Source organism: Scyliorhinus torazame, chromosome 4 (genome assembly GCF_047496885.1).
Source record: "Scyliorhinus torazame isolate Kashiwa2021f chromosome 4, sScyTor2.1, whole genome shotgun sequence".
NCBI classification, from domain to species: Eukaryota; Metazoa; Chordata; class Chondrichthyes; order Carcharhiniformes; family Scyliorhinidae; genus Scyliorhinus; species Scyliorhinus torazame.
Window position 1 is genome coordinate 126764614 of NC_092710.1, and position 12630 is coordinate 126777243.

Here is a 12630-nt window from a genome sequence, read left to right on the forward strand (position 1 = left end):
ATGGTACATTGGGCACTATGATAGGCTGGTGGTTTGGAGAGTATGGAAGGTGATGTGATGGGGTATGGTACATTGGGCACTATGATCGGCTGGTAGTTTGGAGAGTATGGAAGGTGATGTGATCGGGTATGGTATATTGGGCACTATGATAGGCTGGTGGTTTGGAGAGTATGGAAGGTGATGTGATCGGGTATGGTATATTGGGCACTATGATAGGCTGGTGGTTTGGAGAGTATGGAAGGTGATGTGATGGGGTATGGTACATTGGGCACTATGATAGGCTGGTGGTTTGGAGAGTATGGAAGGTGATATGATGGGGTATGGTACATTGGGCACTATGATAGGCTGGTGGTTTGGAGAGTATGGAAGGTGCTGTGATGGGGTATGGTACATTGGGCACTATGATAGGCTGGTGGTTTGGAGAGTATGGAAGGGGATATGATGGGGTATGGTACATTGGGCACTATGATAGGCTGGTGGTTTGGAGAGTATGGAAGGTGATATGATGGGGTATGGTACATTGGGCACTATGATAGGCTGGTAGTTTGGAGAGAATGGAAGGTGATATGATGGGGTATGGTACATTGGGCACTATGATAGGCTGGTGGTTTGGAGAGTATGGAAGGTGATATGATGGGGTATGGTACATTGGGCACTATGATAGGCTGGTGGTTTGGAGAGAATGGAAGGTGATATGATGGGGTATGGTACATTGGGCACTATGATAGGCTGGTGGTTTGGAGAGTATGGAAGGTGATATGATGGGGTATGGTACATTGGGCACTATGATAGGCTGGTGGTTTGGAGAGTATGGAAGGTGATATGATGGGGTATGGTACATTGGGCACTATGATAGGCTGGTGGTTTGGAGAGTATGGAAGGTGCTGTGATGGGGTATGGTACATTGGGCACTATGATAGGCTGGTGGTTTGGAGAGTATGGAAGGTGATATGATGGGGTATGGTACATTGGGCACTATGATAGGCTGGTGGTTTGGAGAGTATGGAAGGTGTTGTGATGGGGTATGGTACATTGGGCACTATGATAGGCTGGTGGTTTGGAGAGTATGGAAGGTGCTGTGATGGGGTATGGTACATTGGGCACGATGATAGGCTGGTGGTTTGGTGAGTATGGAAGGTGATGTGATGGGGTATGGTACATTGGGCACTATGATCAGCTGGTGGTGTGGAGAGTATGGAAGGTGATATGATGGGGTATGGTTCATTGGGCACTATGATAGGCTGGTGGTTTGGAGAGTATGGAAGGTGATATGATGGGGTATGGTACATTGGGCACTATGATAGGCTGGTGGTTTGGAGAGTATGGAAGGTGATGTGATGGGGTATGGTACATTGGGCACTATGATAGGCTGGTGGTTTGGAGAGTATGGAAGGTGATGTGATGGGGTATGGTTCATTGGGCACTATGATAGGCTGGTGGTTTGGAGAGTATGGAAGGTGATATGATGGGGTATGGTACATTGGGCACTATGATAGGCTGGTGGTTTGGAGAGTATGGAAGGTGATGTGATGGGGTATGGTACATTGGGCACTATGATAGGCTGGTGGTTTGGAGAGTATGGAAGGTGATGTGATGGGGTATGGTACATTGGGCACTATGATCGGCTGGTAGTTTGGAGAGTATGGAAGGTGATGTGATCGGGTATGGTATATTGGGCACTATGATAGGCTGGTGGTTTGGAGAGTATGGAAGGTGATGTGATCGGGTATGGTATATTGGGCACTATGATAGGCTGGTGGTTTGGAGAGTATGGAAGGTGATGTGATGGGGTATGGTACATTGGGCACTATGATAGGCTGGGGGTTTGGAGAGTATGGAAGGTGATGTGATGGGGTATGGTACATTGGGCACTATGATAGGCTGGTGGTTTGGAGAGTATGGAAGGTGATGTGATGGGGTATGGTATATTGGGCACTATGATAGGCTGGTGGTTTGGAGAGTATGGAAGGTGATGTGATCGGGTATGGTACATTGGGCACTATGATAGGCTGGTGGTTTGGAGAATGTGCGAGGTGATGTAAAAATACACTCACTGACCATGAACACGTGTGTGAGGTCACTAACCTTCTTCTGCCACTGGTCTCCCTGGCCACCCGCTCCCACACCCATCTGAGGAAAGAGAAAATACTGGAAAATCGCAGCAGGTCTGGCAGCATCTGTAGGGACAGAAAAGAGCTAACGTTTCGAGTTAGCTCGAAAGTTGTCAAAGCTAATTGACAGAGAAAATGGGAAATATTTATACTGTGGAGTAAGAATGAAAGACGAGTCATAGCCACAGAAACCCAGGGAACCAGGTGCTCATGGCCACAGAAATCAAGGGGAAAGAGTGTTAATGGCAGTCGCCAGAGAGAACATAAGATGTGAAAGGCCAAACAGCAGAGAAACTAACATCAGACGATGAACTGTCGATGTGGGGGGAGGGAAAGAGGGAAGCAAAGAGGAGAAAGGTTAAGGAAAGGCGGATGAGATTGGGGGAGGTTAAATATATATCAAGAAAGAAAGAAATGGTAAAAGACAGTTAAAATGAAATGGGATGAAAACAAATGGGTCGAGGTGGGGTCGAGCTGATCATCTGAAGTTGTTGAATTCGATGTTGAGACCCATCTGAGGATATGCCTTGAGGCACTTCTGAACCGTAAAGGAAATTTGGGCTCTCTCTTTCTTTGACCACTCCATCATTTGTGTCTTCAAAGCAGCATCGGTAAATATTGGAGTGCTCACCCTGGGCTGCTGCTGCATTTCCCTTCACCTTGAATGCTTCTGTTTCAATTGTTTTTAAATTAGGGTCTTCCAGTGCAGCTTCACTTCAAGGTGGACAGATTGCCTTGAAGAGCTGGAGGTTAGCTGAAACACGTGCCACTGGACTCCATGGCACAACCGTGGTAAGATGTAGGTATCATAAAGTTTGTGTGCAGCCTGCACCCAATGGGATTGGATGGATAGGTCGCGAATCACAATTTCCCGCCAAACCAATTGAGAGTGCACATGAACTTTTAGCCTCTGAAGTCTTAAGGTTTGGATGAATTGCGCTTCTGCGCAAGAGACACAGCCTGTTTCCCATCATTATGTGATACTGACCCTCCAATGTCCTGATGTCCTCTCACATTTTTCTTTCAAAAAAAATCTATAGGGAATTCAATTTTGTGTTAAACTTTTAACATTTGAGCTGCACATCGTCTTATAATTACATAACCAAAAGAAAAGCTTGTTCTCCTTAGCTCTCCTGTGACTATTTCTGAAACTGTTAACAGTTCAGTCCCAGCGGATCCATTCTACTATAAGATGTGAAGAAAGTTGCAAACTTTCTTGTCCTATTTATTTAGTATCCTCTACAGCAAAATTCCCCAGTGGGCAAATGCTACTTCTGAGATCAGCAAATCAAAACATCTGCAATTTGCTCACTGATTCAAACTCCATTTCTTCTGCGGCAGTTCAAACGGTGGGAGTGTCAAGTCCGGCAGCATTCACCTGACCTCCAAGTCATTGAAACTGGACATTGCTCCAGGCAAACATTGTGATGTTGTCACAACTGTCTTGAAAATCATTAAGTGAGCATGCCTTTTTGAGTAAAGCTTTGGATATCTTCTAAGTATTCGAAAATGACACTGGGGATGTAAGCAGTTTTTTTTGCCAGAAATGTAAAACAGGCTCATAACAAACCAAAACCTGTTTTAGATTGCACCTGATTTTTTTTCGACATAGAAGTCAATCCAAAAGAGAATTAGTTATAATGTTCAGTAAGCTGCCAATTCATGACAGAGTCCAACTAATTCAACCCCACTGACTGAGCAAAAAATGCACAACAAATATTTCCTTGGTTCACAAGCGTAGCACATTGATGATGTAAATTTTGCAAAAGCCTCATTATAAAACTGAACGATAATGAATAAAATTGGATAGCCCACATAAGCATTTAATCCACGTCCATTCAAAAGTGATTACAGCAACGCCTGACGACCATGCTGTCCGTGAATTCAAATGATCATGGAGTGCAGCCCAGTGCTGAATGTGGCTTAGTGCCTTGGCAGGGGGCCCAGGTCGGTGTGAGCCTAGTGCAATCTAGATAGCCGTTTAAAGGGCAGGTGCATTTGGCTGCAGCATGGACCAAAACTGGTTTGAAGTAATGTGGTAGACCAGGAAGGTGCAGAAGAAATGGGGCAACAGGCTCGAAAGCATGCCCAACGTTCTTGGATGCCATGCTGGAAACCTTGGTGCAGGGGCTGGACAGGTGTAGAGGAGATGCCGTCCCTAATGGAACTAAGATGCCCTTCCAACAGAGAATTCTAAGAATGCATGGGGGCAGATGGCCAGCATGGTCAATGCCAGCAGCCTACAGTGACAACAGCTTCTATTCATATAACATCTTTAATATGATAAAATGTTCCAAGTTTCTTCACAGGAATATTATTAAAAAGTGTGACACCGAGCTACATCAGGAGCTGTTAGGTCAGATGACCAAAAGCTTGATCAAAGAACAAAGTTTTAAGGTATTTCTTAAAGCAGAAAAGTGAAGTAGAGAGGTGTAGGGAGAGCATTTCAGAGCTCAGGCAACTGAGGGTTTTGTGAGGGGCACGAAGAATCCAGCACAGGTTTGCAAAGTCTAGCAGAAAGTAACTTTATTTTTAACAATATGCACACAATATCCACAGCTCACTGCTAGTTCCCTCTCTAGATAGTACCACACTGGCCAGCTCTACTTGTACAGCTGTGCTGCCCACTCTCCCCCCCCCCCCCCCCCCCCCACTGGGGGAGCTCATATTCTGCAAGGAACATGGGGTAACCAATTGTCCCCAGCCGGTAGGATCCAGGAAGGTTCTAACAGAAGGCATGGCCACCAATGGTGAAGCAATTACAATTAGGAAGCACAGATGCCAGAATTGGAGAGATATTTTGGAGGTTTATGGGGCACGGGAAGTCTGCAGAGATAGGGAAGGCAAGGCCATGGAGGGACTTTTTGAAAAAAGGGTGGACATTTGAAAGTCAAGATGTGGGTTGACTGAAAGCCAGTTTAAAACTGTGAACATAGGAAGGGGGTAAGGTGTGTGTGTGTTTGGGGGGGGGGGGGGGAGAGTGAGTTGGTGTTGGTTATTTATTATGTTGTATAATTTTACTACTGCTTTCATTGGTTTTGTTTCTTGTGTGTTGATGCAAATGCCTGAATAAAATATTTTTATAGAAAATTTTAAAAATGTTAATCAGTGAACATAGGGGAATGTGAACTTTCTGTGAGTTAAGACATGGGCAGCAGAGTTTTGGATAGTCTCAAGTTTATGGAAGGTAGAATGCGCGAGACCAGCCAGGAATGCATTGTAATAGTCGAGTCTAGAGGTAATGAGGATTAACTCCCCTATCACGGTGAATGAGGGTTTCAGCAGCAGACGAGCAGAGAGAGAGGGGCAAAGTTGGATAATGTTACAGAGGTAAAAGTAGACAAATAATCGAGCCCCGAGGACATGATTGCAGTGTCGCAAGAAGTTTACTGATCTCAATCAAGTGGTCAAGTTCCATGAGTGCACTCATCCATTCCATATGCTGCCAACTTAGCCTCACCAGTTGCTCCATTCACCACACCTACAAACATTATCTATTAACTGTGTCTCAGACTTCACTTTCAGAGCCTCATCTCACCTTCACAGGCGTAGAACTGCTGTAAGCAACATATTTTCATCCTACAGCTTGGACACACTGACAGCTTTGAACTACGGGAGCCACATAACAGGTATTCCATAATAGGTGACAATAGTAGCTAATATGCACATGGTGTAATAATGCATCTCTTACTTTAACCCCCTTCCTTTAGTCCAGCCACGTCCTTATCCCTTTACACTTTCAGATACCCAAGAACTGCCACCTGGTCAGGCAGTAGTGTGGAAAGATTAGTTCGGTTGGCTGGACAGCTGGTTTGTAATGCAGAGCAAGGCCAGCAGGTCAGGTTCAATTCCCATACCGGCTGACGTTATTCATGTAGGCCCCTCCTTCTCAACCTTGCCCCTTGCCTGAGGTGTGGTGATCCTCAAGTTAAATCACCACCAGTCAGCTCTCCCCCTCAAAGGGGAATGCAGCCTCTGGTCATCTGGGACTTCGGCGACTTTACTTTACCTTTACCTGTTAAAATCTAACTTTATTATTAGAAACTAACATTTATCTTTATTAGATACTCTTATTTGTATATAGTTGAGGCTCCTTCATGCTATTGACTTGAATTAGAGCACAGTATAGAATGGGGCAGAGGGATTCTCGGAGTTTATATAAATTTTAAAAGCCTTCATGTGGCTGGGAGCTGAAAGGCTTTGAAGAATGTCTAGTTTTTTAAAACGTCATGAACAGATACAGAAAATAATTTATAAAACCTAATGGAATTCTGGCCTTCATATCTAAAGGACTAGAATCTAAGTGTGTAGGAGTCATATATCGTCTATACAGAGCACTTGTCAGGCTATCATTGGAGTACCACACCTTGGGAAGGATATATTGACCTTGGAGGGAGTGCAGCCTCGATGTAGCAGAATGATATATGAACCCAATGGTTAAATCACAAGGAGAGGTTAAAGGAACTAAGCTGATGATAGGTGGTCAACCTGAAACATTAACTCTGTTCTCACTCCACAGGTGCTGAGTATTGCCAACATTTTCTCTTTTGATTTTAAGCAAACTAGTGGTTACATTCCCTGGAATTTAAAAGATTAAGGAATTATTTGATCAATACTTTAGGGGCGGTACGGTGGCACAGTGGTTAGCACTGATGCCTTGCAGCTCGAGGGTCCCAGGTTCAATTCTGGCCTTGGGTGACTGTCTGTGTGGAGTTTGCACATTCTCCCCCTGTCTGCGTGGGTTTCCTCCGGGTGCTCCGGTTTCCTCCCACAGTCCAAAGATGTGCAGGTTTGGTGGATTGGCTATGCTAAATTTCCCCTTAGAGTGGGGTTACAGGGTGGTACATTGTGCCTAGGTAGGGTGGTCTTTCGAAAAGGTCGGTGCAGACTCGATGGGCAGAATGGCATCCTTCTGCACTGTAAATTCTATGATTTTATGATATTTTGGGGAGCAGATAGGGTAGGTAGAGAAAAGGATGAGAGGGCATAGCCTAAAAATCGGGCTTTTCAGCAATGAATTTAGGCAACACTTCTGCGCAAAAAGGCAGATAGCAGTTTGGGACTCTGCTTTAAATGGCAAATAATGCTAGATCAATTGTTCGTTCAAATCTGTGATCAATAGATATTTGTTACTCCAAGTTATAAATGGATATTGAACAAGGGTAGTTATATGGACTTGAGCCACAGATCATCAATGATCTCACTGAATAATGGAATAGACTTATGGTGGGGATAAATGGCCTACTCCAGTTCCTATGTTCTTGAAGGGGCTTCAAGTAGTCACAGCAGTTTAACAATCTCTTCTGCAGCTGATTGCCAGTATTGTAGTAAATGCCCAGGAGGTGCCAGAAGCATTAATCTGCGGTCTTCTCTCAGGGTGGCAGAATTTGCGTGCCTACCGCTGCCAGTCTTTTTTTTTAAATTTAGAGTCCACAATTATTTATTTTTTCCCAATTAAGGGGCAATTTAGCATGGCCAATCCACCTAACCTGCACATCTTTGGGTTGTGGGGGTGAAACCCACGCAGACATGGGGAAAGTGTGCAAACTCCACATGGACAGGGATTCCAGGGCCGGGATTCAAACCCAGATCCTCAGCGCCGTTGTCCCACTGCTAACCACTGCAACACGTGCTGCCCCTCATCACTGCCAGTCTGCCAATGTTCTCCTGCTATCTGCTGTCCAGCCATCCCAGACTGCTATCCTCCATGCTAAGGTGGTGCAGTCTGAAGCTGGGCCCAAAGCTGCTCAGGGTCATCCTGCAAGACCATCTGCAGTGTCCTCCAGCCATGCTACAGCCAATGTAGTAGCATCGTTTGGCCCAGGCATCAGCAATACAGATAAGTAGGCAGAGGTGCCTAATCTATTTATTTAAGGTTCATTCCAGATCAAAGAACAACAAACAAAGAACAAAGAAATGTACAGCACAGGAACAGGTCCTTCGGCCCTCCAAGTCCGTGCCGACCATGCTGCCCGACTAAACTACAATCTTCTACACTTCCTGTGTCCGTATCCCTCTATTCCCATCCTATTCATGTATTTGACAAGATGCCCCTTAAATGTCACTATCGTCCCTGCTTCCACCACCTCCTCCTGTAGCGAGTTCCAGGCACCCACTACCCTCTGCGTAAAAAACTTGCCTCGTACATCTACTCTAAACCTTGCCCCTCTCACCTTAAACCTATGCCCCCTAGTAATTGACCCCTCTACCCTGGGGAAAAGCCTCTGACTATCCACTCTGTCTATGCCCCTCATAATTTTGTAGACCTCTATCAGGTCTCCCCTCAACCTCCTTCGTTCCAGTGAGAACAAACCGAGTTTATTCAACCGCTCCTCATAGCTAATGCCCTCCATACCAGGCAACATTCTGGTAAATCTCTTCTGCACCCTCTCTAAAGCCTCTACATCCTTATGGTAGTGTGGCGACCAGAATTGAACACTATACTCCAAGTGTGGCCTAACTAAGGTTCTATACAGCTGCAACATGACTTGCCAATTCTTATACTCAATGCCCCGGCCAATGAAGGCAAGCATGCCGTATGCCTTCTTGACTACCTTCTCCACCTGTGTTGCCCCTTTCAATGACCTGTGGACCTGTACTCCTAGATCTCTTTGACTTTCAATACTCTTGAGGGTTCTACCATTCACTGTATATTCCCTACCTGCATTAGACCTTCCAAAATGCATTACCTCACATTTGTCCGGATTAAACTCCATCTGCCATCTCTCCGCCCAAGTCTCCAACCAATCTAAATCCTGTTGTATCCTCCGACAGTCCTCATCGCTATCCGCAATTCCACCAACCTTTGTGTCGTCTGCAAATTTACTAATCAGACCAGTTACAGTTTCCTCCAAATCATTTATATACACTACAAAGAGCAAAGGTCCCAGCACTGATCCCTGTGGAACACCACTGGTCACAGCCCTCCAATTAGAAAAGCATCCTGCCATTGCTACTCTCTGCCTTCTATGGCCTAGCCAGTTCTGTATCCATCTTGCCAGCTCACCCCTGATCCCGTGTGACTTCACCTTTTGTACTAGTCTACCATGAGGGACCTTGTCAAAGGCCTTACTGAAGTCCATATAGACAACATCCACTGCCCTACCTGCATCAATCATCTTAGTGACCTCCTCGAAAAACTCTATCAAGTTAGTGAGACACGACCTTCCCTTCACAAAACCGTGCTGCCTCTCACTAATACGTCCATTTGCTTCCAAATGGGAGTAGATCCTGTCTTGAAGAATTCTCTCCAGTAATTTCCCTGCCACTGAAGTAAGGCTCACCGGCCTGTAGTTCCCGGGATTATCCTTGCTACCCTTCTTAAACAGAGGAACAACACTGGCTATTCTCCAGTCCTCCGGGACATCCCCTGAAGACAGCGAGGATCCAAAGATTTCTGTCAAGGCCTCAGCAATTTCCTCTCCAGCCTCCTTCAGTATTCTGGGGTAGATCCCATCAGGCCCTGGGGACTTATCTACCTTAATATTTTTTAAGACACCCAACACCTCGTCTTTTTGGATCTCAATGTGACCCAGGCTATCTACACACCCTTCTCCAGACTCAACATCTACCAATTTCTTCTCTTTGGTGAATACTGATGCAAAGTATTCATTTAGTAGCTCGCCCATTTCCTCTGGCTCCACACATAGATTCCCTTGCCTATCCTTCAGTGGGCCAACCCTTTCCCTGGCTACCCTCTTGCTTTTTATGTACGTGTAAATCTACCAGATCTACCAGATGCCTAAATACCCTTATCAGCATCCCCAGTAAAGCTACTTAATGCTTAAGCATTGTACAAAATATACAAATTACAATGCATATTATATGCAACTTAAGCAATGGTGTCAATGTACTGTCCTCAGTAGCCAAGATTTGCGCAATAACAAGATTGCCGAATACCAAAAGTTAAACTGTGTGGTCCCTGATTCTCCAGTGGTGAATTTGTGCCTTTCATATAAATAAAACTTCCCAATGGTCTTCACAAATCCAAGCTGGCAGGGAAAGGAATGCAAGTCATGGAGGGAAAGATTAGTATGAGATGGCCAAAGCTTGGTCAAAAGGTTGAGTTGTGAAAATATTATAACAGCTGAGACTGGCAGATATACAGAGGAGTTTGGAGGGGTGGGGGGGGGAAGAGGCCAATGTGCAGGAAACAACATGTGTCAAATTTGTAGCTATCACTGAAAACATTCTGTGCCTGTGCTCAAGCAAATAACCTCATTCACGTTACTGTGTTTCCTGAAATTCCTGATTACATCTGCTTTATCCATATCGTTCAGCATTTTACAATTGTCCTGTTTCAGCCGTGGGAATAAATTGAGGGTGGAATTTTCCCATTTTCAGTGAGAAAGTCAGTGTGATTTGAAAAATGCCAGACCTTAGGGCAAAGCGCCTCATTCACCCACCTCTGGGGTGAAATTCTCCGTTATCGGTGCAAAGTCCGCCGATCGGCGCAAAAAACGGCGCAAATCCGGCTTGCGTCACGTCGGAAAAATGGGTCGAAGGTCTCCGGCCCGAAATGGGCTAGCAGCGATGTAACGGGATCCGCGCTTGCGCACGTGGTTCACGCCGTGCAGCGTCATACGCGCCGCACGGCATAACGGCTCAAAAGGCCGCGCTGCTCCCCCCCACCCGACCGAAACACCCGACCGGAACACCCGACTGGATGGCTGGCCGCCACTCAGCCCCGAGGTTCGAGTCATGGGATGTGGAGGTGCTCCTGGACGCAGTGGAGCAGAGGAGAGACGCCCTGTATCCCGGGCACGGCCGCAGAGTTGCCCCACGCCACAGCCGGCGTCTGTGGAGGGAAGTGGCAGAGGCCGTCACCGCTGCGGCCCTGACACCACGGACAGGCACCCAGTGCCACAAGAAGGTGAACGACCTCGTCAGAGCAGGCAGGGTGAGCCTCCCCATATCCCCCATATCCCCTCTCCCCCAAATCCCCCCCTCCCCCATATCCCCCCTCCTCCATATCAACCATATCCCCCCTCCCCCATATCCCCTATATCCCCCCTCCCCCATATCCCCCTCCCCATATCCCCATATCCCCCTCCCCATATCCCCCCTCCCCCATATCCCCCCTCCCCCATATCCCCCCCTCCCTCATATCCCCCCTCCCCCATATCCCCCATCCCCCATATCCCCCATATCCCCCCTCCCCCATATCCCCCCCCATATCCCCCTTACCCCATATTCCCCATATCCTCCCTCCCCCATATCGCCCTCCCCATATCCCACCCTCCCCCATATCCCCCATATCCCCAAGTGAATCCAGCCCTAACCTTAACCTCTGCAATGCATGCGCAACCGATGGCGTGCATTCGTATACCTGCCGAACAGTGTTGCCTTTTACCCCTGCCACCACCGCCCCCCCCCCCCCCACAGGAGAAGCGCGCACACAACAATAGGGAGCATGTGAGGACTGGAGGAGGCCCCGCTGATGAGAGGCCACTGACCGAACACGAGGAAATGGCCCTGGAACTGGCTGGTGGACCTGAGGACCGGGAGGTTGCTGATGCAGAGGTCGGGGGCGTGCTAGCAAGTGAGCCACCGACAGCCCGTCCCCATATCCCCCCTCCCCTTTATCCCCCTCCCCCATATCACCTGATCACTGCCTGCGTGTCTAACCATGCATGCTTCATTGTGTATCGCAGGACCAAACGTCCAAGCACCCATCCCCGCAGATGCAGACCGCCCGCAGGATGCCCCTCGGAGGTCACGGGAGACGGAGAGACCCGGACGCTCCAGCATGCGACGCCCGCAGGATGCCCCTCGGAGGCCACGGGAGACGGAGAGACCCGGACCCTCCAGCATGCGACGCCCGCAAGATGCCCCTCGGAGGCCACGCGAGACGGAGAGACCCGGACCCTCCAGCATGCGACACCCGCAGGATGCCCCTTGGAGGCCACGGGAGACAGAGAGACCCGGGCCCACCAGCATGCGACGCCCGCAGGATGCCCCTCGCACACCACAGGAGACGGAGAGACCTGGAGCAACAGGGAGACGACACCCCCGTCACGTGCGTGAGCGACCACCCAGCGACGAGGGGGGCAGCCACAGGCCCCCGTCACATCCGAGCCAGGACACCACTACCCAGGACACCACTACCCAGGACACCACTACCCAGGACACCACTACCCAGGACACCACTACCCGGGACAGCACTACCCAGGAAGACGAAATACCGGACAGTGACTCAGAGTGGATGGGTGGAAACGAACCCCCACCCCAAAGTGCCATGGACTCAGAGTGGGATGAAGAGCACGACACAACGCCACTGCTGTCACCAACACCCTCCACCATCGCAGAAACACTCACCTCGGTTGGGCACTTTAGTGATGAGGCGTCTGGTACACTCACTGGTGCGCACAACACAGCCGTCCCGGTACAGCAGGTGGAGGTAGGAGCAGCAGAGGAGCCGGGCGGTCGGAGGGCAGCCCAGCCCAAATGAACATCTGCCGCCCAGATGGATCCCGGGTTCCTGGAGTTACCACACCCACACATAGATCCAATGCAACCA

General features: G+C 48.2%; 1 long non-coding RNA gene across 1 annotated transcript in view; it reads left to right on the top strand.

Annotated features, from left to right (window-relative positions):
* Window positions 1–5331: 5331 nt before the first annotated feature.
* LOC140411636 (uncharacterized) overlaps window positions 5332–12630 on the top strand; it is a 56565-nt gene continuing 49266 nt past the window's right edge. The window contains exon 1 of the long non-coding RNA XR_011940913.1: window positions 5332–5740. This is a non-coding gene — a long non-coding RNA (uncharacterized lncRNA). The remainder of the gene's footprint in view (window positions 5741–12630) is intronic.